At 38.8% G+C, this 27,541-nt stretch overlaps 1 protein-coding gene and 1 pseudogene across 4 annotated transcripts in view; both read right to left on the minus strand.

The window, feature by feature from the left end:
• RAD52 (RAD52 homolog, DNA repair protein) overlaps nt 1–27,541 on the minus strand; it is a 119,455-nt gene that overhangs the window by 49,873 nt on the left and 42,041 nt on the right. The gene's annotated exons all lie outside the window — the stretch shown is intronic.
• Nucleotides 24,461–26,560, minus strand: LOC140616900 (WD repeat-containing protein 31 pseudogene; annotated as a pseudogene).

Genomic DNA, 27,541 nt, shown 5'->3' on the forward strand with positions numbered 1-27,541 from the left:
TGGGATCCCTGGGTGGCGAAGCGATTTGGCGCCTGCCTTTGGCCCAGGGCGCGATCCTGGAGACCCGGAATCGAATCCCACGTCGGGCTCCTGGTGCATGGAGCCTGCTTCTCCCTCTGCCTGTGTCTCTGCCTCTCTCTCTCTCTCTGTGACTATCATAAATAATAAATAAAAATTTTAAAAAAGGAAAAGAAAATTACTTTAAAAAAAAAGAAATATCAGTTTCCTCTGTTGTCAAGTAAAATCAGAAGTTGGTTTATATGCAATTGTTCCTAAGCTAATGAAAGTCTGGGAGGAAATTATTTGCATATCAATGGCAGAAATAAAAACAGGCACCATTGTTTAAATTGTGAAAGAAATCTTCTGCAAGAATCTGGGCTCTCTGCCTGGTATCATTTCAGTCTTCCTTATTGACAAATTTTTTTATCTATATAAGGCTTTCACTGTGTTGTTACTGTAATTTATCTGTTTAGTTGTATGTATCCTCCTTAAGACTGTGAATTCCTGATAGAAATCTTGTATGGTGCTAGGCACAGAGCAGGTGACCCATAAACGGTTGTAGGGAGAAGGGGGGGTTTGGGGAGATTGATGAATTAATGTGACTATTTTTATCTCTCAATCTAGAATCTTAAGGAGCCCCCATCAATTATCGCTTTAATGCCTTAGTTGTTATGTTTCATTTAAAGAATCAACTTCCAAAAACAAAAGCAATAAAAGCAAAAATAGACCAATGGGACTACATCAAACTTAAAAAGCTTCTAAGCAGCAAAAGAAACAAAGTTAAAAGGCAACCTATAGAATGGAAGAAATTATTTGCCCATCATATGTCTGATAGGGAATTAATATCCAAAATTATAAATAATTTATACAATTCACTAGAAAAAATCAGTTAGAAAATGAGTAGAGGACCTTTTTCCAAAAGAAGACATACATATAGCCAACAGATACATGAAAAGATGATGGACACCACTAATTATCAAGAAATGCAAATCAAAACCACAATGAGATATCACCTCATACCTGTTAGAATGGCCAGTATCAAGACGATAAGGAATCACAAGTTTTGGAAAGGATATGGAAAAAAGGGAATCCTTGTGCCCTGTTGATGGGATTGAAAACTGACACAGCCACTATAAAAACAGTATGGAAATTCCTCAAAAAAATAAAAATAGTATTAACATATAATCCAGTATTGCCAGTTCTGGGTATCTATCCAAAAGAAATGAAAATAGAATATTGAAAAGATATCTGAACTTCCATATTTATTGCAGCATTATTCATAATAGCCAAGATATGGAAATAACCTAAGTGTCCCTTGAGGGATGAATGGATAAAGAACATGTGATGGACAGATAATTAGATAGATAGGTGATAGATAGATAGATAGATAGATAGATAGATAGATAGAAAGAAAAATGAACAATCAAATGGACTTTGAGGACATTATACTGAGTGAGATAAGTCAGACAGAGAAAAACAAATACTGTATGATATCACTTATATTTGGATTTGAAAAAAACTTGAATCTGTAGAAATAGAGAGTAGAATGGTGATTACCAGGCACTGAGGATGGGGGTAGAATTAGGGAGATGTTCCTCAAAGGGTACAGATTTGTAGTTAGAAGATGAATAAGTTTTGGGGATCTAATGCACAGCGTTATAGTTATAATATACATTAAAGTTGCTATGAGATTCCATCATAAATGTTCTCATCAGAAAAAAGAAATGAGGGATCCCTGGGTGGCGCAGCGGTTTGGCGCCTGCCTTTGGCCCAGGGCGCGATCCTGGAGACCCAGGATCGAATCCCACATCAGGCTCCCGGTGCATGGAGCCTGCTTCTCCCTCTGCCTATGTCTCTGCCTCTCTCTCTCTCTCTGTGACTATCATAAATAAATAAAAATTAAAAAAAAAAAAAAAAGAAAAAAGAAATGATAATAATGTGATGTGATAGAGGTGTTAGCTAATGCTACAATGATAATCATATCTCAATATATGTGTATCAAATCAACATATTGTATACCTTAAACTTACATAATATTATATTTCATTCTATCTTGTTTAAGTAGGCTCCATGCTCAACGTGGGGCTTGAACTCACAACCCTGAGATGAAGAGTCACATGCTCTACTGAGTAGAGGGTGCCAGCCAGGCACCTTCATAATGTTATATTTCAAGTATATCTCAATAAGAAAATGAAAAGAATCAATTTGATTTATTTCATTGGAATGATACAACAATTATAACTTTACAACTTTATAAGAACTGCCAAACTATTTCCCAGAATAGTTGTACTAGTAGCATGGAAGTTAGTTTGGTTTCCTAGTAGCGATATATAGAAGTTAAGCTTGTTCTTGTTTCACATTCTCATAAACACTAGGTACTACCAATCTTCTTAAGTTCAGCCATTCTAGAGGTGCTTGGGTGGCTCAGTCAGTTAAATGTCCAACTCCTGATTTAGGAACAGATCATGACCTCAGGGTCATGGGATCAAGCCCCACATAGAGCCCAGAGTAGGGCTCTCTGCTCCGTGTAGAGCCTGCTTAAGATTCTTTCTCTTCCTCTCCCTCTGTCCCACCCTGCCACTCTTTTTCTCTCTCTCTAAAAAATAAAAAATTCAAAATTTAGCCATTCTAGTAGGGGATTTTCTTTTTTAAGATTTTATTTATTTATTTGAGAGAGAGCGACAGGAATAGTGACCAAGATAGCACAAGTGGAGGAGAGAGAGAAGCATGCTCCCTGCTGAGAAAGGAGCCTGAAGCCAGGCTTGATCTCAGGACTCCAGGATCATGACATCAGCCAAAGGCAGACACTCAATCAACTGAGCCACCTAGGTGCCCCTCTAACTGTAATTTTAACTTATTTTCCCCTAATGATTAATAATGGTGATCATCTTCTCATGTGTTTATTTCCCACTTTTATATATTCTGTGGTGAGGTGTCCCTAAAATTACTTGTCCATTTTTAAAAAATCAGATGGTCTTATTATTATTGAAGTGCAAGAGTTCTTTATATATTTTCTATATAACTTCTTGGTCAGACATATGTTTTGTAAGCATTTTCTCCTAGACTGTGGTTTGCCTTTTATTCATTAACAGTGTCTTTTGAGAGCAATAGATTTTCATTTTAAGAGAGAAAGAGAGTGGGCACATGGGGGTAGGGAGAGAGGCAGAGGGAAAGAGAGAGAGAGAGAGAATCATGATCCTGAAATCATGACCTGAGCTGAAATCAAGAGTTAGGCACTTAACTGACTGAGCTACCCAGACACCCCAAGAAAAATAGTTTTTAATTTTGATTAAGTGTTATCAATTTTTAATAGTTTGTGCTTTTATATCTATTTTAAAAATCTTTGGTCAATTCAATGTCAGAAAGATTTCTTCCTATGTTTTCTTCAAGAACCCTGTAGTGTTGGTTCTTGTATTAGGTCTATGTTCCTTTTCAAGTTAGTTTTTGTACACGGTGTGGGTAAACATCAAGATTCTTTTTGGGGGGCATACATATATTCAATTGTTCTAGCACCATTTATTAAATAGATTATTCTTTCCTCATTGAATTGTCTTGAAATCTTTGTCAAACACAAAACAAAATAATTGACAAAGTATATGAGAGTGTATTTCTGGACTTTATATTCTGTTCTAGGGTCTATATGCTTATTTTTACACTAATATTCCACTGTATTACTGTATTGATTATTGTAGCCTTGTAGTAAGTTCCGAAATAAGCAGCTTAAATTCTTCAATTTTTTTCAAAAATTTTACCTCCTCTAGGTTGTTTGCATTTCATAAATTTTAAGATAAGCTTGTCAATTTCTACCAAAAAATAAAAAATAAAAAAATCCTGCCAGAAATTCACTTTGGATTATATTGAATCTATAGATCAATTTGAGGGAGACTATCCTAATAATACTTCTGGTCCATGAATATGGTACAGCTCTCCATTTATTCAGGTATTCTTTAATTTCTCTCAGTAATATTTGCATTTGTTAAATTTATTCCTGAATAGCTTTTTATTTTTTTGATGCTTTCAATGGTATTTATCTGGTTTCAGATTGTTACTAGCCTACATAATATGTAATCAAAAATTTAAAAAAATTTGTTTTAATCCTTTGTCCTGTTAAACTCACTTATTAATAGTTTTTTGTAGTTCTTTCAAAATTTTGACATAGATTATTATGTCACACTTCTGAATAAAAACTACTTTATGTTTACTTTTCAACCTCTATGTTTGTTTGTATCTGACCTCTTGTACTAAGATTCCTATTAGATTGTTGAATAGACATGATAAAATCAAACATCCTTAAAATTTTCACAATCTTAGAGTAAAAGCATTCAGTCTTTCATCATTAAACATAAAATTAGCTGTAGGTTGGTTGTTCTTTTCTATTTACTTATTTTTTTTAAAGATTGTATTTATTTATTCATGAGAGACACAGAGAGAGAGAGGCAGAGACACAGATAGAGGGAGAAGCAGGCTCCATGCAAGGAGCCCGACATCGGACTCAATTCTGAGGCTCCAGGATCACACCCTGGGCTGAAGGTAACGCCAAACTGCTGAACCACTGGGATTGCCCGGTTGTTCTTTTTTAATAGATGTACTTTATCAGATCCAGAAAGTTCCTTTCTATTACTACTTTGCTGAGAGTTTTAATTATGTTGAATGTTGCCAAATGCTTTTATTGCAGCTATTAAGATAATCATATGACTTTTCTTTTTTAGTCTGTTAGTATGAATTACATTGATTTATGTTCCTATGTTAAATCAATATTTCATTTCTGGGAAAAACCTCACTGAGTCATGATGGTTTTTGTATTGCCAGATTTGGCTTGCTAAAACTTATTAGAGATTTTTGCATTTATATTCATGAGATATTGGTCTGTAGTTTCGTTTCTTTTCTTTTTCTTTTCTTTTCTTTTCTTTTCTTTCTTTTCTTTTCTTTTCTTTTTAAGGCTTTATTTATTTATTTGACAGAGAGAGAGAATACACGCAGGGGGAACAGTAGGCAGAGGAATAGGGAGAAGCAGACTTTCCACCGAGCAGGAAGCTCGATGCAGGGCTCCATCCTAGGATCCCTGAGCTAAAGGCAGAGGCTTAACCAAGTGAGCAACCCAGGCACTCTTGTAATTTTACTCATACATTTGTCTGGTTTTGGCATCAGGTTAAAGCTTCTTGGTTTTTTTTTTGTTTTTTTTTTTTTAAGATTTTATTTATTTATTCAGGAGAGACACACAGAGAGAGTGAGAGAGAGAGAGAGAGAGAGAGAGAGAGAGAGAGAGAGAGGCAGAGACACAGGCAGAGGAAGAAGCAGGCTCCATGCAAGGAGCCCCATGTGGGACTGGATCCCCGGTCTCTAGGATCAGGCCCTGGGCCGAAGGCGGCGCTAAACCGCTGAGCCACCCGGGGCTGCCCTAGGTTAAAGCTTCTTACACAAAATTATCTAGAAAGTATTCCTTCCTTGATTTTCTGAAATGTTTTACATAGAATAGACATTATTTTATCACTAAATGCTTGAGTCATAGACATATGTTTTATTTGCCTGAGCAATGACAGATTATACTCCACAATAGCTGCAATGCATGAGAAGTTTCCTATATTTTTCTATCCCTTGGTGTTTATATACTTCATATTATCTAGCTTTCCAACCTTTGGTAGTCTAATAGGTGTCAAAAGATACTTTATTGTTTAAAATTATATTTCTAATTACTAGTGATTTTAAGCATTTTTTCCTATGCATGTATGCATGCCCTGCATAAGTTTTTTGGTTTTTTATTCTTTAAATTGGCTGTTCATATCATTCTTCTATTGATATGTTTCTTTTTCTACATGGCAATGACTTTTTCTTGTTGATTTGAGGGTATTATTGAAATGCTGGATGTTAATCTCTTGGTAGATTTTGATTGTGTAAATATCTGCTTTTATTCTGTTAGCTGCCTCTTTGTACATGGTGCCTTTTCTTCACCACAAACCCTTAAATTTTATGTAATAACATTCACAGATATTTTTCTTTTTTGGCTTGTATTTTTAAAATATCTAAAAATCCCTTCGGGGCTATTATTATCTTACGTATCCATTAAAATTATAAATTAAATATAGATAGTGTAATCTTTTGTTTTTAGGCTATTAATCTAGAATTTTCCTTTAAATGTGGTATTGGTTAGGGATCCATGAGGGATATTACTGAAGCATTCCAGATTTGCAGCTTAATTCTGTCACAATAGGGCAAGGGATTCTTTTCTCTAGATTCAATTTGAAAAATTATAGAGAAGGATTGACTAGCTTGAGTCACATACCCATTACTATGGCCTGATTACCAAGATACCTTACCAAGTGCTAGGCAAACAAAACAATAGTCACTATAGGAGTGATAACAGGGGTGCCTGGGTGGCTTAGTTGGTTAAGCGGCCAACTCTTGATTTTGGCTCAGGTCGTGATCTCAGGGTTCTGGCATCCAGGGCTTAATGGGCCCTGGGCTCCACACTCCATGCTCCGTGGGGAGTCTGCTTAAGGATTCTCTGTCTCTCTGCCCCTCCCCCTGCTCATGTTCTCTCTCTCTAAAATAAATTAATAAATCTTAAAAAAAGAAGTGATAAGATAAATATACCTATTAATTAGAATTTAAAGTTAAAAGTTCTTAAGACTTCAGATATAGGAACAATCACACCCTAGTGGGGAAACCAGAAAATTTTTCATGACAGAAATGACACTTTCTTTTTCTCTTTAAGATTTTATTTATTTATTAGAGGGAGAGAGAGGAAGCACAAGCTGGGGAGGGGGCACAGGGAGAGGGAGAAGCTGACTTCCTACTGAGGAGAGAGCCCAACACAGGGCTTGATCCCAGGCAGGACCCTGGAATCACAACCTGAGCCGAAGGCAGATACTCAACTGATTGAGACCCCAGAAATGACATTTTCAATGGACTAAGTGTGTGGGTAAGATTAAGACCCATAAGAAACTACATGTGTAGTGACTTTTAATTAGAGGAAAAAGCATAACAAAAATGCAAGGGCAAGAAATTAGGATTGTATCGAAATTGGACAAACATGCCAAATTTGTCTGGATCATAGAATACAAAAAAGTTTAGCATGTTCTGACACTCTGAAAAGGTCTTCGTAGAGGACAAATTGCCCAATGGCAACTACCTCAACCCTTCATCTTTGCTCACAGAACCCTGATTTCGGATGGCAATGGATCTTGATTTATCTAAGTCTGTGGTGGCAATTCAGTTCCCCTTTGCCTGATACCCACTTTCCTAGACTCCCTTCAACAAGAGGTAGCCATATAACTCAGTTCTGGCCAACAAAATGCAAGTGAATATCTCCCAGATCTTTCCCTGTCCATTCACTTCTATTTGGCATCTTGTGTCCAAATGGGAAAGGACAAGAAAATTGCAGATGGAAACCCAGAGTCCTGACATCATCAGAACCAGATTCAGCTTCATGGGAGCAGTTGCACAGGCCTCAGCACCTAGAACAACCTTACACTTGGTTTAGCACTCTGTTGTCACTGTCCTAAAATTAGGAAAAAAATTTTTTTTTTTTTACATTTTTATTTATTTATGATAGTCACAGAGAGAGAGAGAGAGAGAGAGGCAGAGACACAGGCAGAGGGAGAAGCAGGCTCCATGTACCGGGAGCCTGACGTGGGATTCGATCCCGGATCTCCAGGATCGCGCCCTGGGCCAAAGGCAGGCGCCAAACCGCTGCGCCACCCAGGGATCCCAAAATTAGGAATAATTTTTAAGAAGGGATCTTGCATCACCATTTTGCACTGGGCCTCATAAATTATGCAGCAAGTCCTTATTAGGGTAACAATATAAATTCTGGAATCTCCTATTTCCAAACTTCCTGTTAACAGTAAGTATCCTTCTGGATGAGCATACCGTTTTGGGGTTTTCTGTTACTTGTAGCCAATCACATTCTGACACAATACATAAAACTGAGGCAAGATTCACCTATAACAACGTTCCCTATAAAATCTCTGGATTCCCTGGGGTACCTGGCTGGCTTAGTGGGTGGAGCCAGCTACTGTTGATTTTGGTGTTGTGAGTTTAAGTGCCATGCTGGGGGTAGAGTTTACTTAAAAACTTTTTTTGTTGGGGCACCTGGGTGGCTCAGTGGCTGAGCACCTGCCTTAGGGTCAGGTCATGATCCCAGGATCCGGAAATAGAGTCCCACATCAGGGTACCTGCAAGAAGCCTGCTTCTGTCTCTGTCTTTCTCTCTCTGTGTCTCTCATGAATAAATAAATAAAATCTTAAAAAAAAAAAAGATCATGAATTTTGGATTCAGGCAGCACTACAACTTGAACATTTTGCTCTATGCTCCTGAACATCAGCTTCCTTTCTCTTAAAATGGAAATCATCAACTCTAATCAGATTGCAGAATTAAATAAGTTGATGTATAAAGCACACAGGTTAGTATCTGATATTTAAAAGATGTTCCAGAAATGTTTGTTGCATTCATTCTCAATTCTACATCTTATAATAAGCCCACTGAATAAAAGGAGAGAAGCATAAGTATTCCATGGACGAAAGTCCTTGCTTGGGAAATTACCTTCAGGTCTCAGTAAATAATAATAATAATAATAATAATAATAAAACATTTCAGAGATTAACAAGTAGATAACATTGTTTAAATTGAAGAATTAAAAGAATCTGAAGAAGGAAATGCAATTTTTAATTATTAAGAATTATCATTTTGGGGATCCCTGGGTGGCGCAGCGGTTTGGCGCCTGCCTTTGGCCCAGGGCGCGATCCTGGAGACCCGGGATCGAATCCCACGTCGGGCTCCCGGTGCATGGAGCCTGCTTCTCCCTCTGCCTCTGTCTCTGCCTCTCTCTCTCTCTCTCTCTGTAGGACTATCATAAAAAAAAAAAAAAAAATTAAAAAAAAAAAAAAGAATTATCATTTTGGGGACTCCCAGATGGCTCAGCTGTTTAGTGCCTGCCTTTGGCCCAGGTAATGATCCTGGAGTCCTAGATCAAGCCCACATCAGGCTCCCTGCATGGAGCCTGCTTCTCCTTCTGCCTGGGTCTCTGCCCCAATCTCTCTCTCTCTCTCTCTCTCTCTCTGTGTCTCTCATGAATAAATAAATAAAATCTCTAAAAAAAAAAGAATTATCATTTTGGGGACACCTGGGTGGCTCAGGGGTTGAGTGTCTGCCTTTGGCTCAGGTAGTGATCCCGGGGTCCTGGGATCAGATAGAATTTGAGGCTGTTTCTCTCTCTGCCTGTGTCTCTGCCTCTGTCTGAGTCTCTCATGAATAAATAAATAAAATAAAATAAAATAAAATAAAAAAGGAGGGATGCCTGGGTGGCTCAGCGGTTTAGCATCTGCCTTCAGCCCAGGGCATGATCCTGGGGTCTCAGGATCAAGTCCCACATTGGGCTCCCTGCATGAAGCCTGCTTCTCCCTCTGCCTGTGTCTCTGTGTCTCTCTCTGTGTGTCTCTCTCATGAATAAATAAATAAAAATCTTTAAAAAGAAAGAAAAAAAAGAATTACCATTTTGGTGTAGACATTGGCAAAAATGGGCTTTATCCATACTCATTTTCTCCTGTTATAAATATTTGCTTGGAGAGGGATCCATCACTCGTTTTGCTCACATCTCTCCTTTTGGGCAGTGAGTGGCAGGCAAGGCAGCTTCATTTCTCCTCTTTGTGCATCAGCTGGGGTCTTGACTGGGGGCTGTAGGACCTGCTTTTCAAGCCATCTTGCTTTTTAAGCCATCACATGGCTGGCAGGTAAGTGCTAAGTCTTAGCTTAGATTTCTGTTGTAGATAGGGGTCTACATAGGGCCTTTCCACAGACTGCTTGGGATTTCTCATAGCCTATGACTGGACTCTAAGAGCAAGCATTCCAGAACAGCATAAGGTGTTTTGCTTTTTATGACATAGCTTTAGAAGTCACTTAACACCCACCTGAAAACCATAAGCACACCCAGATTAAAGGGGAGAAAATACAGCCTTACTTCTTAACGAGAGAGTGGCAAAGTCACAGTGTAAGAAGAATATGCAAAATGGAACATATTCCATTTTTGGCAAATACTATCTGCCACAGGATACTAGCAGTTTGGGCCAGGACATGAAGTGGTTGGTAAGCCCATCATGTACTTTCCATTTAATGCAGGCTGAAATTGGAAGGACCTGGGTGGTATAGAATTGATGTAGGGATTCAGACCTCCTTTTATTTTATATAAAATGGAGGTAGGTGGGGTGATAGGATAGAGTCTGGCTTCAGGAGATTGGGTGGCATTTTCCTCAAACATCACTATGTAGGTATTAGTAACTTGGCTAGGTTCCAAATCTAGTAATAACATTCTTCCTTCCTTCCTTCCTTCCTTCCTTCCTTCCTTCCTTCCTTCCTTCCTTCCTTCCTTCCTTCCTTCTTTTTCTTTCTTTCTTTCTTTCTTTCTTTCTTTCTTTCTTTCTTTCTTTCTTTCTTTCTTTCTTTTAAAAGATTGTATTTATTTTACTAATCACACACACACACACACACACACACACACACACACACGCAGAGGCAGAGACACAGGCAGAGGGAGAAGCAGGCTCCATGCAGGGAGCCTGACGTGGGACTCAATCCCGGGTCTCCAGTATCAGGCCCTAGGCTGAAGGCGGTGCCAAACCACTAAGCCAACCAGGCTGTCCCCCATTCAGTTTCTTTCAATTTGCCATTATCCCCAGGGAATAGAGTATTCTTTTTATTTCCTGTCCTTGTCTATTGTATGATGGAAGATGTACTGCTTATCAAGTCACTGCCACTCTATTTACCAGAAAAAGATGTATTTAGGCCTATGGTTTAATATGTTTTCAGAGAAATTCTGAAAGAAATAAAAAGGTTAACATTAATTATTTACTCAACAGTATGCTAAGTGTTCAACACTCATTAGCTCATTTAATTTTCAATATTTCTCTGAGAACTGGGTACTGTTATCATTGCTATTTCATAGTTATGGAAAGTGCATTTTAGAGAGGTGAGGTAATTGGCAAGGTTAAGGAGTATCAAAATAGGAACTCTAAACTCTACTATACTATTATATTTAAATATATACTTTGGGGGCACCTGGGGTGGCTCAGTCGGTTAAGTGTCTGCCTTCAGCTTAGGTCATGATCCTGGGGTCTTGGGATCAAGTCCCACATCAGGCTCCCTGCTCTGCAGGGACTCCGCTTCTCCCTCCCCTTATCCCCCCTCCCCTTGTTCCTTCTCTCTCTTTCTCTCTCTCTCTCTCAAATAAATAAATAAAATCATTAAATATATGCATACACAGACACATAAGCATTTAACACATTTGTTAGGCCCTATGGTGACTTAGCATTGTCCTAGGCACAAGAATTCACCTGCCAATGAAGCAGATAAAGTCTATTTTGTCATGGAACTTCCTTCTAGTGGACAGAGAATGATCACATATCGAGGGAAGTGTTAAGATAATATTAAATGAGGGCAATGTCTGGTAACAACTTGATGTCTATCTGAGTAACAGGAAGAACGCAGGCATGGCTAAATTTGGGGAATGAGCAATTCTGGCTGGGAAGAGCAAATACAAAGGTCCAGAGGTGGGAAGGAGTTTGGGGAATCCAAAGGGAAATTAGCACAAGATATAGAGAATGAAGGCACAGAGGTCAGATCACCTCAGCTTTAAAAGCAGGATAAAGATTTTGCACTCTATCTTAAGTGTTATGGGAAGTCCTTCAGAAATTTTAAGAAATATGATCTGGGTGAAAACATCATTCTGCTTGTTGTGTGGAGAACAGATTGTAGCAGAATAACTGAGGATGGAGGGGGTGCTGATTTGGAACTGATAGATGGTGGCTTAGTGACGCTGTAGAAAAGAGAACAGAGTTGGGAAATGTGTTTATTGAGAATCTATAGACAATCCAAATTTCCAGGTGATAGCAGTTGACATCAGTTTGGATGATGGAGATAGGGTAAAGAAAGAAGTTTTAAGAATAATAATACTTGGTTCTTGGCTTGAGTAACTGAGTAGGTGGTAGGGCAATTTACTGAAATGGGAAGACAGAGGGTGGAGCAGGTTTGGAGGAAAGCAAGAGGTATCATTGGTATACACATATAATATTTAAAGCTGTGGGAGTGGATGAGATAATATAAGAATAAAGTTTATTTAAGGAAGAGAAGGAACCCCAAGACTGAATCCTGAGTACTCTGACATGGAGAGACAAGACAGAAAATGAATAAACCAAGAAAAAAAAAAAAAAAGAATGACCAGTGAGGAAAGGAAAAAAGCCGGGAAGTTATTTCTTTTAAGCTGATTTGTGTTCCAAAATGTGTAGGTTGAAGCCTGAAACACCAGTGTCTCAGAATGTGAGATAAGCCTTCAAAGAGGCAATTAAGTTAAAAGGAAACTCTTAGTGTGGGCACTCATTCAGTTTGCTTGGTGTCCTTATAAGAAGAAGAAATTGAGATGCACAGAGGGATACCAGGGATGCACCAGCATAGAGGAAAGAGCAGATGAGGGCACGGCAGGAGGGAGGCCATCTTGTGAACCGAGGAGAGAGGCTCCAGGAGAGACCAAAACTGCTCACACCTTGATCTTATACTTCTAGCCTCCACAACTGTGAGAAAATTCAATTCTGTCAATTAAGTCACCCAGTCTATGGTTTTTTTTTTTGTTATGGCAGCCAGCTCCAGCAAAGCAACATGGCATTTTATTCCAGAAATAAAGAGAGGAAAATGTTTCAGAAGGAGGGAATGTTCAGCTGTGTAGGTTGCTGACAAGAGATGGAATGAAATAAGGATGAAGAAATGGTCAGGCAGATACCTTGATGACTCTGAAAGGAGCAGTTCTGTGGAAGCCTAAGTAGAATTGAGAGAATGGGAAATGAGGAAGTAGAAATGGTTCCTAGAGGCCACACTCTCAAGAAGGGTCAGAAAAGTGATCAGAGAAATGGGTGTCAATGGAAGGAAATGTAGAATCAAGGAAGACTTATTTAAGGCAGTTACTTGAGCATGTTTGTCTGGACTTATTCTTACTAGATTTAAGGAACATTAATGAGACTGGAACAAAAATAAAGAAGCAAATTTTTTTTAAAGAAAAAAATTTATTTAGTTAGTTTAAATCGTCTTATGCTTCCATGTGAAATGTGTGGGTTCTTTCTGTTTTGCAGACAATGTTGTATAAAATGCCAGTTCTGAATATTTTACCAGCTAAGGGCTCCTATAGTATTTAGTAATAGCTAATATGTATCATTAATTCTTTTATTCATGTTTCATCAAATAAATACATATTAAGATACTCCTTTGTGAAAGGCCCTAATCTAGGCACTGAGGACAGAGCAAAGAACAAAGTCCAGGCTCTCATGGAGCTTGTATTTTAGAAGGCAGAAACATAATAAACAAGTAAACAAATAAATATGTAGTATGGCTGGTAGAAGTAAGTGCTATTAAAAAAATAAGGCTGAAGCTAGAAAGTGATGACAAAAATGGTAACATTTTATTTATTTATTTTTTAAAGTTTTTAAAAAAGTAATCTCTATACCTGATGTGGGGCCCAAACCATGACCTTGAGATGGAGAGTCACATGCTCCACCACCTGAGCCAGTCAGGCGCCCTAAAATGGTGCTTTTTTAGATGGAGTGATTTCTTGGGAAAGGCATCTGATAAGGTGACATTTGCAAAGAACTAAATAAAATGAGTATTAGTATAGGGAAAACTGCACTCTTCCTCCTGTTGCATATCTCCTTTACTCCCATAAAGCTGTCATACTTGCTTCTGATAACAGATGTGCGGGTTTTCCACACATCAAGCAATTCTCTGCAACACCAGCTGGGTGTTCTACAACTCAAGTCATTTCTGACACTAAACTGAGTTAGGCAGACTCCACAGTTAAGGGCTCAGTCCTGTGAGATTGCTCATCACTTCAAACTCCTATTGCAAGTAGAAGGTCCCCAGGTTACTCACCATCTTTCCCAAGTTGGCTGCAAAACCAGGGGTTCCCATGATCCCCTCTTTGGATTAAATCATTTTCTAGAACAGCTCAACAGAAATCAGGGAAACACTTATGTTTACTACTTTATTAAATAATAAAGGCTATGATAAAGGATACTGATGAACAGCTAGATGAAGAATTACATACAAAGAGGTTTGGAAGAGTCCCAAGCACAGGAGCTTAGGTCCTCATGAACTTGGGATGTGCCACCACCCCGACACATGGATGTGTGCACCAACCCAGAAGCTCTCCAAACACCACTTTTGAGCTTTATATGAAGACTTCCTCATGTAGGTATATACAATGATCATTAAGTCAATCTCCAGTCCCTCTCCCCTTCCCAGAGGATGAGGGGTGGAATGACAGATCTTTCTGGTGATGAGCCTCCATTCTGAAACTATTCAGAAGCCCACCAAGAGTTACCCAGTTAAAACAAAAGACGTTCCTGGGGTGCCTGGCTGGCTCAGTCAGTAGAGCATGCGACCCTTGACCTCAGGGTTCTAAGTTTGAGCAGCACATTTGGTATAGAGATTACTTAAAAATAAAGCCCTAAAAAAAAAAAAAGATACTCCTATTACCCAGGAAATATCATGTTTTCTAAATCTCTGTGTCAGGAACCCAGAGTCAAAGATGAAGTATTTTTTTTTTAAAGACTTTATTTATTTGTTCATAGAGATGCAGGGAGAGAAAGAGAGGCAGAGACACAAGCAGGCTCCATGCAGAGAGCCTGATGTGGGACTCGATCCAGGGTCTCCAGATCACGCCCTGGTCTGCAGGCAGCGCTAAACCGCTGCACCACCAGGGCCACTCAAGCATCAAGTATTAGAACGAAGGATACTGCTGGTGGTCTTGTCACTTAGGAAAATACAGTGGTTTTAGGATTTCTGTCCTGGGAACCGAGAACAAAAACCAATATATATTTATGTTTTTTTCTTTCTTTTTTTCCCCTATCTTTATCCCATTGTACACATTTAACACGTATAATGTGATAATTTGATATGCTGTGAAATGATTACCACCGAAAGGCTGGTTAACACATTCATCATCTCACATAGTTATCTTTTGTGTGTGTGTGATGAGAACTTTTAAGATGTACTCTCTTAGCAATTTTCAAGTATACAGTGTAGTATTAACTAGAATCACCATGCTATATATTATGCCTCTAGAACTTATTTATCTTATAACTGGAAGACTGTACCCTTTGACCACCCTCAGCCATCCTTCCCCTTCTCCCCTTTGCCACCAATCTACATTGTTTCCATGAATTTAGTTTTTTGGGTTTTTTGTTTTTGTTTTTGGTTTTACATTCCACACCTAAATCAGATGATATAGTATTTGTCTTTTTCTGTCTGACTTATTTTACTAGCATAATGACCTCAAGATCTATCTGTGTTGTCACAGATTGCAGGATTTCCTTATTTGTAGCTGAATAATATTCTATTTTATTTATACAGCTGACCTTGAACAACATGGGTTTGAGCTGCATGGTTTCATTTATTTTCACCCGGATTTTTTTTTAAAGACTTGAGAGCAAAAGGCATGAGACATTTATTTACAATTGTCTCCAAAGGATCAAATTGTAGGTGACTGGCACAGAGGTCAGGCCTGCTGCCCTCTGGGTACATGGGGAAGCCTCCGAGGCTATCAGCAGCCCTGAGTCGATTCCATGTCTTGGCAGCTGAAAATAATGCTGCAATGAGCACAGCGGTGCACGGTATCTTTTCACGTTAGTGTCGTCTCTTCCTTTGGATAAATACCCAGAAATAGAATTGCTGGATCATATGGTAGTTTTATTTATTCCACATAAGAAGGAAAGCCATGGAAGGATTTTAATCAGAAGAGTGATATTACTTACAAAATTTTTAAATTATAAATTTTAAAAGATCTTACTTGCTGCTATGTTCAAACTAAAGGGGGCAATGATGTTATACCAGAGACTAGTTAGAAGCTTATTTCAAGAATCTGGATGACAGATGATAGTGACCTGAGCTGGAAATGGAAGAGTTGGACAGAACTATTTCTTCTGAAGGTATAACTCAAAGATTTACTGACGCATTGGATACAGGCTGGGAGCAAAAGAAGTCGAGAATTTTTCTTTAACTTTATAAAATTTTCAGAGTGACTTTTGTTTTAATCATAAATATTACTCTTAATTGTTGAGTGGGTTATTCAGTGACTAGAATTAAAGCAATGTAGTAAAAAATAAATAAATAAATAAATAAAGCAATGTAGTCAAACTTATTACATATGTATTAGCACTTGTTTCTACTTTTGAGCCTCTGAAATAATGTTTGCATTTACTATTTACAAAGACAAAGGGTTGGGGCACCTAGATGGCTTAGTCAGTTGAGCGTCTGACTCTTGGTTTTGGCTCAGGTCATGATTTCACAGGTCCTGAGATGGAGCCCTGCATTGGGCTCCGTGCTCAGCAGGAAGTCTGTTTGAAGATTCTTTCCTTCTGCCCCTCCCCAACTTGTGTGTGCACACACACCTGCATATGCTGTCTCTCTCTCAAATTAATGAATCTTAAAAAAAGAAGCCAAAGGTTTTTTTTTTTCATTAATAAACACAAGGATTCACTGAGGGATATGCTATCTGTTCTACAAAATGTACTGATTATTGGCCTTTGAGAGAAATGTCCAAATCAGTCTAAACAAAGTTGTTAAACTAAATTTATTTTTTTATTAAATTAATTTTCCTATGGCCACTATGTTAAGTTGACCTCTTTTTGGGCAAAAACAGGTTTTCCCATCTTTTCCATTGTTTCCTACAAATGATTCCTGAAAGGATTAAATATAGTTGCTTTGAAAAGTAGGATTGAGCAAATTCTGAGTAAAAGTTTCTCATCAATCTCTTTTTTGAAGATATTAGCACATTAGGGGTACCTGGCTGGCTCAGTTGGTAGAGCATTCAGCTTTTGATCTTGGGGTCATGAGTTCAAACCCCAGGTTGGGAGTAGAGGCTACTTAAAAAATAAAAGGAAAAAAGAAAAAATATTAGTGCATTTTAGCACAATGTGAACTACATAGATTACTAGTTTTTACCTACATGCCCAATTTTTAAATATTTGATATTTTGGATAGACATCTACAGAAAATGTATCATATACACCTTTTTTTTAATAATTTTTATTTATTTATGATAGTCACACAGAGAGAGAGAGAGAGAGAGAGGCAGAGACATAGGCAGAGGGAGAAGCAGGCTCCATGCACCGGGAGCCCGACGTGGGATTCGATCCCGGGTCTCCAGGATCGCGCCCTGGGCCAAAGGCAGGTGCCAAACCGCTGCGCCACCCAGGGATCCCCATATACACCTTTGCTTTCTTTACAGAAGATTGGTACACCTAATTTAACATTTTCTTGATGTCTCAGGGTCTGTATTATTAACAACTATTATTAGTATGTATTGTTATATATATATTTTAAAGATTTTATTTATTTATTCATGAGAAACACAGAGAGAGAAAGGGCCGAGACATAGGCAGAGGGAGGAGAAGCAGGCTCCATGTAGGGAGCCCAATGTGGGACTCGATCGCGGGACTCCAGGATCACACCCTGAGCCGAAGGCAGACACTCTAAACCACTGAGCCACCCAGGCATACCTTAACCAAAATTTTTCCTGAAATTCTTATAGTTTGGCCTATTAGGAATGGTGATTGACAAAGATAATTAGCTGTTGGATTAAAATAACAACTGGAGGGGTGATGTTGATCTTGGGGTTGTAAATTTGAGTTCCATGTTGTATGTAGGGATTACTTAAAAAATAAAATATTTTTAAAAAATGACAAAGAATAGCAACAATGTAGGAACTATGAAACGTTGATTTAGAGAGGCAGTTGGGAGCAGGCATTAGGAAGAAGTGGTTGCAAATGGTAATTTAAAGTAACATTTAGGAGTAGGTGACTCATGAGATAAGGTGGTATCTGAAGAAAGTGAACTAGTAACTGAGTTTGGATAGGGTATCATAGCAATTTTAATGTTATATTAACTACTTTTCTCATCGATAATCAAAGCCAGGCATATTCCTTGCTGAGACTTTGGGTTATTCATATATATATATATATATATATATGGCTGTATCGAACTACTCTCATCCTATGAAAATATAATTATATGAAGTTACTCAAGCAGAGACATATAATCCATATGTATACATTCATAAATTACAGGATACAAAAGACATTGTGAGGAGAGGCATGATATTTTTTTTAATAAGGCATAGTTATGAAGGCAGAAAAATGGCCTCTCCCTCTAGTGTGAGACTCTTTAACTAAGATAAAAACTAATAAGTAGGACTTAGAATCCTACACTTGTGGGGGCCAGTACGACACTTAATAGAGGAAAGTAGAAAGCAGTGTTTAGAATAGGTTATTAAGTTCACTTTTAATTATAGTTAGCCAAGATTAGGTCAGAGCCATAAAGGTGAATAAACCTGAGAAAGCCTGTGGATGAGATTTTAATTTTTTTTAAAGTACTATTTTTATTATATTATATTAGTTTATTTAAACATACTATTGATGGTTATAAATAAATATGGAGGTCACCTGGCTGGCTCAGTCAGTAGAGCATGTGACTCGTTTTTGTTTTTTTTAAGATTTTATTTATTTACTCATGAGAGACAGAGAGAGAGAGACAGAGACAGAGACAGAGACACAGGGAGAAGAGGGAGAAGAGAAGAGGGAGAAGCAGGCTCCATGCAGGGAGCCCAACGCGGGACTCAATCCCGGGTCTCCAGGATCAGGCCCTAGGCCGAAGGCTGCACTAAACTGCTGAGCCACCCAGGCTGCCCATATGAGACTCTTGATCTCGGGTCATGGATTCGAGCCTCACATTGGGTGTAGGGATTACTAAAAAAAAATAAACTTTAAAAATTTATGGAAAAATAATCACATCTGCTAGTCTTTTCTGTGAAATTTGTGGGAAAGTTTCAAAGTATAATGCCTAGCAGGAGCATCTTATAACTAGTACCCTCTATCTAATTGTATTAATTATTTTGGGAAGCAATTTGATAACATATTAAAAAGCCAAAAAATGCTTTTTTTTCAATACTCTCATTTTGGAAATAAATACAAAGGAATTAATCATAAAATATGGAAGTAATATACATAAAACTTGGTACATGGGATCCCTGGGTGGCGCAGCGGTTTGGCACCTGCCTTTGGCCCAGGGTGCGATCCTGGAGACCCGGGATCGAATCCCACGTCGGGCTCCCGGTGCATGGAGCCTGCTTCCCCTTCTGCCTATATCTCTGCCTCTCTCTCTCTCTCTGCGTGACTATCACAAATAAATTTAAATAAATAAATAAATAACAAATAAATAAATAAATAAATAAAACTTGGTACACATAAAGCTTGAAGCAACCCAAATGTCCAAATCTTATTTGCTCATTCATTTATTCTTTAAGCAATTTTTTTCTAAGTACCAACTATGTTCCAAGCACTAGGGGTAAAACAGGGACTAAAAAGAAAGTTCCTCTCCTCACAGAAATTACATTTCAGAGGAGATAGAAAATAAACAAAGAAGGGACACCTGGGTGGCTCTGTCAGTTAAGCATCCACCTTTGGCTCAGGTCATGATCTCAGGGTCCTGGAATGGAGCTAGTATTGGGCTCCCTGCACAGAGAGGAGTCTGCTTCTCCTCTCTTTCTGCCGCTCATGCTGTGTACTCTGTCTCAAAGAAATAAAATAAAATAAAATAAAATAAAATAAAATAAATCATAAAAAAAGAAAATAAACAAGGATGACTGGGTGGCTCAACGGTTAAGCGTCTGCCTTTGGCTCAGGGCGTGATCCTGGGGTCTGGGATCGAGTCCCATGTCAGGCTCCCTGCATGGAGCCTGCTTCTCTCTATGCCTGTGTCTCTGCCTCTCTCTCTCTGTGTCTCTCATGAATAAATAAATAAAATCTTAAAAGAAAGGAAAATAAACAAACATTATATATATATATATATATATATATATATATATATATATATACTATTTAAGTATATCGGATGGAGAAAAATGAAACAATAAGGGGGACACAGAATAGATGAAAAGATGGCTGTTCACTTGTTTGCTTGTTTGTGGTTTTTTTTTTTTTTTTTTTTTTTTTTATTGTCCCTGCATGTAGAGAGCTGGCTGTTCTGTATAGGGAATCAGGGAGGCTTCAGGGATGGTGACATCTGAGATCTGAAGGAAGTGAGGAAACAAGCCTTGAAGGTATCTGGCAGAAGATGTGCCCATCAGAAGGAGCAAGTCTTGAAGCAAAAGCATGCTTGGCATTATTGAGAAATAGCAAAGAACTCAGTGCAACTGGAGCAGAATGAACTAGAAGGAGAGTAGTAGTGGATTAAGGTCAAAGAGAGAGGACCAAATTGTATAGGAATGATAGGCCTTATAAGAATTTGGATTTTACTATCAATAAGGCTGGAAGCCATTGGAGTATTTTGAGTACAAAGGTGATATAATATGATCTAAGTTTTAAAAGGATGGTGAAGAGGGGGAAAGAAAGTACAGAGAGCAGTCAGGGAACTATTTAAATAATCCTAACAAGAAACCACAGTGGGTTGGGTCACGGTGGTGATAATAGGGTGATGAATGAGGTTGGATTCTGAAAGTAGATTAAATGTGACGGACAAGAGAAAGGAATTTAGGAGGATGCCAGCCTTTGGTCTAAGTAGCTGGAAGGATGGAGTTGCCTCTACTGAGATGGGGAAGAGGTGGGGAGAATGGATTTGGGGGTAGAAAGCAGAAGTTTGTTTTTGATCATGTAAGATTTCAGACGCCATGTAGACAGCTGTAACAGCAGGTTGATGCCTCACTCCTACCCCCCTTTGGCTATACCACCATTGTGCACTTAGGACAGCCTGACCCACTGCCTGCACCTCCATTTCTTGGCCAGGGGGCTTTCTCAGACTAAGACATTCTTGAAAAACACTACACAGCACAACTCAATACAGAACAATACAATACACAGACTTCCTCTTTAATAAGAGAAAGGCACACGTGGAGAAATCTCTTTGCCCTTCCTTGCTCCCTGCTTTCTGCTTTAGAATATATTTGTTTGGAAATATGATGATTGGTGGTATTGCAATCATCAGAGAAATTCCAAGGGAATGGAAGAGAAGCCAAGCTCTGGCATTGTAGAAATAAACCAATTTTAGCAACCACTTATCTCCAGGGTGCCTGCAATGTGAGAGAAACAAACTCTTTGTATTTAAGCCACTGTAAATCAGGTATTTTCTTACTTAACAGTTGAAAGCATTCCTAACTGATGCATAATGATCGTAAATATAATCTAGCTAACGTGATCAAGTACTAGTCTAAGCACTTTACATGTATTGTCTCATTTAATCCTTATAATAACTTTGTGAGATAGTTACTATGATTTCTTTAAAAGATGTATTCATTTATTTTAGGGAGAAAGAGAGAGAGAATGAGTGCACATGCATACAGGAATGGGAAGGGCAGAGGGAGAAGGAGAGAGAAAGAATCTCAAGCAGACTCCCCGCTGAATATGAAGCCTCATGGGGTGCTCCATCTCACCACCCCGAGATCATGACCTGAGCTGAAATCAAGAGTCAGAGGCTTAGCTGATTGTGCCACTCAGGCGGTGAAGTAGTTACTATTATTATCTCCACTTCAGATAAGGATATTGAAGCATGGAGAATTAAGGCATAATGTGAACCCAGGCAGTCTGATTCCAGAGCCCTTGCCCAAAACTACTCTGCTATACTACCTTCTAGTACTTGTGGTTCTATAATCTGACATAAAACTATAACCATAAACGTTACTGTGGCAAGTTTTTTTTTATACTTACAATATGGACATTTATCAAGTATAAAAAGCTTCAAATATAGAGGGTAAAGTTAGATCTGCAGCCAAATAGTGACTCAAAATTCTCATACTCTTCTCTGCAATTTTGGATTTAAAATGTTCAGTCAGGAAGCATCTGCCTTTGGCTCAGGTCATGATCTTGGGGTCCTGGGACTGAGCCCTACATCCCTGTTCAGCAGGGAGTCTGCTTCTCCCTCTGCCCCTCCCCCTGCTCATGCCGTCTCTCTTTCTCTCTCTCAAATAAATTTTTTAAAAAATCTTTAAAAAATTGGGATCCCTGGGTGGCGCAGCGGTTTGGCGCCTGCCTTTGGCCCAGGGCGCGATCCTGGAGACCCGGGATCGAATCCCACGTCGGGCTCCCGGTGCATGGAGCCTGCTTCTCCCTCTGCCTGTGTCTCTGAGCCTCTCTCTCTCTCTCTGTGACTATCATAAATAAATAAAAATAAAAAAAAAATCTTTAAAAAATTTAAATGCTTTAGGATATACTTAAAGCAAGTTTAGTTATCTTATCATTATGCACATGAAATAGGTAATAAAGGAGGATTTCAAGCTATTCAACCAGCCAGTATGCATCCTTTACCTACAAGTCCCAAACCAGAAGTCACCAGAAGTGAATGATGTCAAATGGAATTTGGGGATAGGAGAAAGATACATAGGAACCTAAGGTTGACCTCACTTTTCCCACTGGCCTCTGATGCATTTCCTCACTCCTGTTTATAGCAGAAATTCTCTAACGAATTGCTAGTTCTCAGGATTCCTGGGTAGCTCTGGTTGAGCATCTGCCTCCTCCTGGAGTCCTGGGATTGAGTCCCACATCAGGCTCCCTGCTTGGAGCCTGCTTTTCCCTCTGCTTGTGTCTCTGCCTCTCTCTCTCTCTCTCTCTCATGAATAAATAAACAAGATCTTTTAAAAAATTTTTAAAAAGAATTGCTAGTTCTCACAACTTACATTGCTACTCCATTTCCATTCTCTCTTGAGCCGATCAAACTTTCAACTTAACCACCTGAATAAACTGTTCTTGTCATCTTGATGTTTACATCACTAATCCAATGTCTATTATATATATATATATATTTTTTTTTTTTTTTAAAGTAAGCTCTAAGCCCAACATGAGGCCTTAACCACATGACCACTGAGCCAGCCAGGTGCCTCCCCCAACATCTATTGTTAATCCTCATCTTATTAATTTATCAGCAGCATATGGCATAGTCCTCAGCCTCTGTGGCTGGTTCTTCAGTTCACTGGTCTCCACGGTGGAAGTTTCAGTGTTTGGACTTCATTTCCACTCATGCCTTTGGTGTTCTCATCTTGGCTCAGTTTCATGCGCTTTGGTGGATTAAAAATCATCTGGCAGTTGAATATCATGCAGTGAGTAACCTCAGGTGATGCCATGTGAAAGAGAATAATTGCCCATTTGAGACAGGCTTAAATTTCCGATTCTCAAAATTGTGAGCTAAAAAAAAAAGTTATTTCAGAGACTAAATTTTAGGTTAACCTCTCTCTTTCTCTCTTTTTTTTAAAGATTTTATTTATTCATTCATGAGAGACAGAGACAGAGAGAGAGACAGAGAGGCAGAGACACAGGCAGAGGGAGAAGTAGGCTTCCTGTGGGGAGCCCAATGTGGGACTCAGTCCCAGGACTCTGGGATCCCAACCTGAGCCAAAGGCAGGTGCTCAACCACTAAGCCACCCAGGCGTCCCAGGTTGGCCTTTCTTGTTGCGATAGATAATCAGAAGAGAGAATCATCTTTTTTGCTGATGACCCACAATTGCCTGAATGCCTCACCTGAATTCCATATTTAATTGCATATCTGACATTTCCACTTGGATATGTCTTATTTGGGATTCTACCAGAAGCAGACTCCAAGATGAGGATTCAGATGCAAGTAGCTTCACCCGGAGGTGATCTCAAGAAACACCAGCAGAGGAGAGGGGAAGTGAGATGAGAGAGAAGGCTGAGAATAATGGGTGTGTTATTAAGCCAATTATCACCGAAGAAAACTGCTTCATGCTATTGGGAAACTCGGAGAATTAATGTAAAACATGTCTCTCATAGTTTTCACACTCAGAGGGCAAGGGAACTGGAACATGCTAACTTGTGTGAGTCACTGGTTGAGGGCTGCTCCTGGGGAAGTGAATTCCCTGAAATCAGCTGTAGGCAGAGGTTTAAGAAAAAAGCCCTCAGGCAAAGAAATGATAATCCTGGGAGTGGGGTGCACACTGAAGTGGGTAAATTGAGGAAATATGAGCAGGACTCTAACAGCATTTGCTAGGACATTAATATTTTAATGATTCCAGGACAATTGTTTATTGTATTGTTCTTGTTGTTACTGTTTAAAGATTTTAAGTAATCTCTATGCCCAATGTGGGTCCCAAATTTACAACCCTGAAATCAAGAGTTGCACATTTCACTGGCTAAGCCTGCCAGGCGCCTCTCCAGAACAATTATTTTGTAGAATGTTCTATATACTGGCTGCTGTGAGATAGTGTTCCATGGTCTCACACTTCTTTGTGACTTGTGAGAAGAAGCACTAACTGTCCTTCTGCTCTGGATTACCTAATCCAAAGATATTTGGATAGTGAACAGCCTTGGAAGCTAATGTCTCCCATCAAGACAGGCTTGTTTATTATAACCATAGTTTAATAAAGTAAATATCTCTCTAAGGCAAAAGTTAGGCATGTTTGCTTGCAGCCCATTATAAAAAATTTGGGCTCCTTGAGTTTAGGATTCCTCTCCCGTAACAACATATATTACGTGCAGGTATTACCTAGCTCTTGTATCATCCTGGAGGAACTGGGGCTTGGGAAACTGGCACAAGAGAATGACTCTGTGATTACTATTATTGCTGTCCAATAGTATAAAGCACCATTCCTCATAATAATATATTTATTTGTTTTCTCTATCCTACAACAAAGACAAAATAATTTCAGAATTACTATTCCATTGATGCCATCAACAAAAAATCTAAGTAATTTTCAAAATATCTTTTCTTTTCTTTTTTTTTTTTTTTTCAAAATTTCTTTGCTGAGCCTGGGTGGCTCAGCAGTTAAGCACCTCCCTTCAGCCCAGGACATGATCCTGGAGTCCTGGGATCAAGTCCCACATCAGGCTCTGTGCATGGAGCCTGCTTCTCCCTCTACCTGTGTCTCTGCCTCTCTTTCTCTCTGTCTCATGAATAAATAAATAAAAATTTTAAAAATTTCTTTGTAGTTATTAGAATATATATATTTAAACTTTATTTCTGTTCATACGTTAGTATGCTATTTAGAACAATGATATAATGTTAAGTGGAAGAGACAATAGTGGCTTTGTCTTGTTCCTGATTTTAAAGAGAATGATTTTAATGTTTTCCCACTAAACGTAATGTTTGCTATGAGCATTTTTATTTGTTTTTAAATTATTATTTTTTACTTTAAGCATTTTAAAAAATAATTGGTCTTTTTCCTAAGTAGGCTCCACACTGAGCGTGGAGCCCAACATGGGGCTTGGACTCAAAACCCTGAGACCAAGACCTGAGCTGATACCAAGAATTGAATGCTTAACCGACTAAGCCACCCAGGTACCCCCAAAATAGCTTTATATTAGATTAAATTTCTCCTCTGTAATTGTTTTGCTAAGAGGTTTCTTTGCCTTTGTTTTTGTTTTTGACTTGCCATGGTTGATATTGTTCAGTGAAACATCTTTTGGCCTCACAAGGCTGCCACTTCCCACAGTTCCAGCCCTCAGCTGTGGTCCCCTCTGAGTAGATGAATTCCCCTGCTGAAACTTGCATATCATAAGGAGACAGTGTCACCAACAACCAGGGAAGTCAAAGGTCCTAATCTATCCAGAGACAAGGTGAACAGGCAGGCTCCAGTATACTGGTTCCCAATTGTCACTTTGCAGTCATATGATGAAGTAGCAATGATAGGCATGAAGGCCAACAGGCTTGGTAGAAAGACACAGGATGCAACAATCTGAAAATGCCTCTTATATTCTCATATTCTGTTCCACGTCTGCCTTAGGTTCCACAATGTGGCTTCACAGCCTTCCCTCCAAAGCCATTGCTGCAGGAGATACACTTGTGTTTGTCCTCACTGACCTCAAAGTAAGTCTGAATATGCTGCTTTGCAGGAAATGTATGAGGTATCTGCAGCCCCAACTGTCCCATAATCTGATGGTTTTATCCTTAGAAGTCTGTGGTTCTTAGGGGACCCAGCACAGGTAAGTGAGCAGGTTCCTGGAAATGGAGGCTCTCTCTGTGCACCGTCCCGTCCCAACATCCCACAGAAGCAGGGTGTTGTCCCAAAAGCCAGGGCCCAGGTGTGACACGCCTGGACTCACAGCCAATCCAGTGACCACCGTGGCATTACGGAAAACTGTTGCCTTGGTTGTGAAAGACCACACAAGTTCCACATCATGACCATCCTGTCACAACAGATGCTGAAGAACTGGCTTGATTTGTGAATACAGGCTACCTTAGTGATTTCTTTCATTAATGTCCTCTGAGCCTTTGATCACATTTCCGATTTTCCAGTTTTGGCCACAACTGTCTTATCTTTTCCTCTGGAGACACACAGGTCTGAGTTCAGAGCAGCAACAACAGAGACAGTGTCCACGTGGGCTGGGCTATACTCCCAACAAGCTTTAGTTAGAATTCCCTCTTGTATATTTCCATTGGGCTGTATTCAGAAGTGCTGTGTTTGAGTTTACTTTGCAGTTTACTGCAGAGAAAAGACACAAAACCTTCTGAGAAAGAATTGATTTCAGATGGCACCTGAACAGCAGCATCCCTAGTGGCTGCTGAAAGTTGTGCTCCCCACAGACCAATAGGATTTTCTTGGGGCACCTGGATGACTCAGTTGGTAGAGCATGAGACTCTTGAACTCAGAATTGTGAGTCTGGGTGTAGAGATTGTGAGCCTGGGTGTAGAGATTACTTAAAAAAATATATTTTTTTTAAATAGGATTTTCTTGATGAGCTGCCATACTCAATCTCAACACCTTGTAATGTTTATCCTTTGGAAAATAGTTCAGGCAGCTGCTTTCTAATCTCTGTGATTATGGAGGGCTGACCAGGGAGGGAGCTGAGGCCAGTAGGACACAGAGTGGAGGGCATCCACAGCTACATACTCCACAGCCTCTCGTGCTTCTTAGGCCCCAGCAGGGAGGTATATTGCTAGGACAGGAGATGTTTTGCTAGAATTTTTTTTTATCAGAAATGTGTATTGGATTTTACCAAATATTATTTTGTGTACCTATTGATAGATTTTTTTCTTTAATATCTTAATGTGGTAAATTACATTAATTTTCAAATATTAAAATATATTTGTACACTTGGGTAAACTCAACCTAGGTATAATACATTATCTTTTAAATATATTGTCATATCTGGTTTGCTACTAACTTATTTTTTTGTACCCTTCTTCATGAGTATTGCTCTATAATTTAATGTTCTTATACTGCCCTTGTAGGGCTTTGGTATTAATATTTTATTAACTTCAGTAAATGAGTGGGACTGGGCATTTTCTCTCTAATTCTGTTTTTTTTTTTTTTTTTTTTTTTCTAATTCTGTTTTTTATAAATTCTCTGGAAGAGTTGAAAATAAGTTTAAAATGCTTTGTTCCTTAAATATTTTGTAGAACTGATTTGTAAAAACTTGTGGACTTTTTCTCTTAAATGAAAGAGTTTTTACTACCAATCAAATTTCTTTTTTTTTTTTTTTTAAGATTTATTTTATTTATTTATTTGAGAGAGGGAGAGAAAGAGAGAGAGCACAAGCAGAGGTGGAGAGAGAAGCAGGCTCTCTGCTGAACA

Source organism: Canis lupus, chromosome 25 (genome assembly GCF_048164855.1).
Source record: "Canis lupus baileyi chromosome 25, mCanLup2.hap1, whole genome shotgun sequence".
Lineage (NCBI taxonomy): Eukaryota > Metazoa > Chordata > Mammalia > Carnivora > Canidae > Canis > Canis lupus.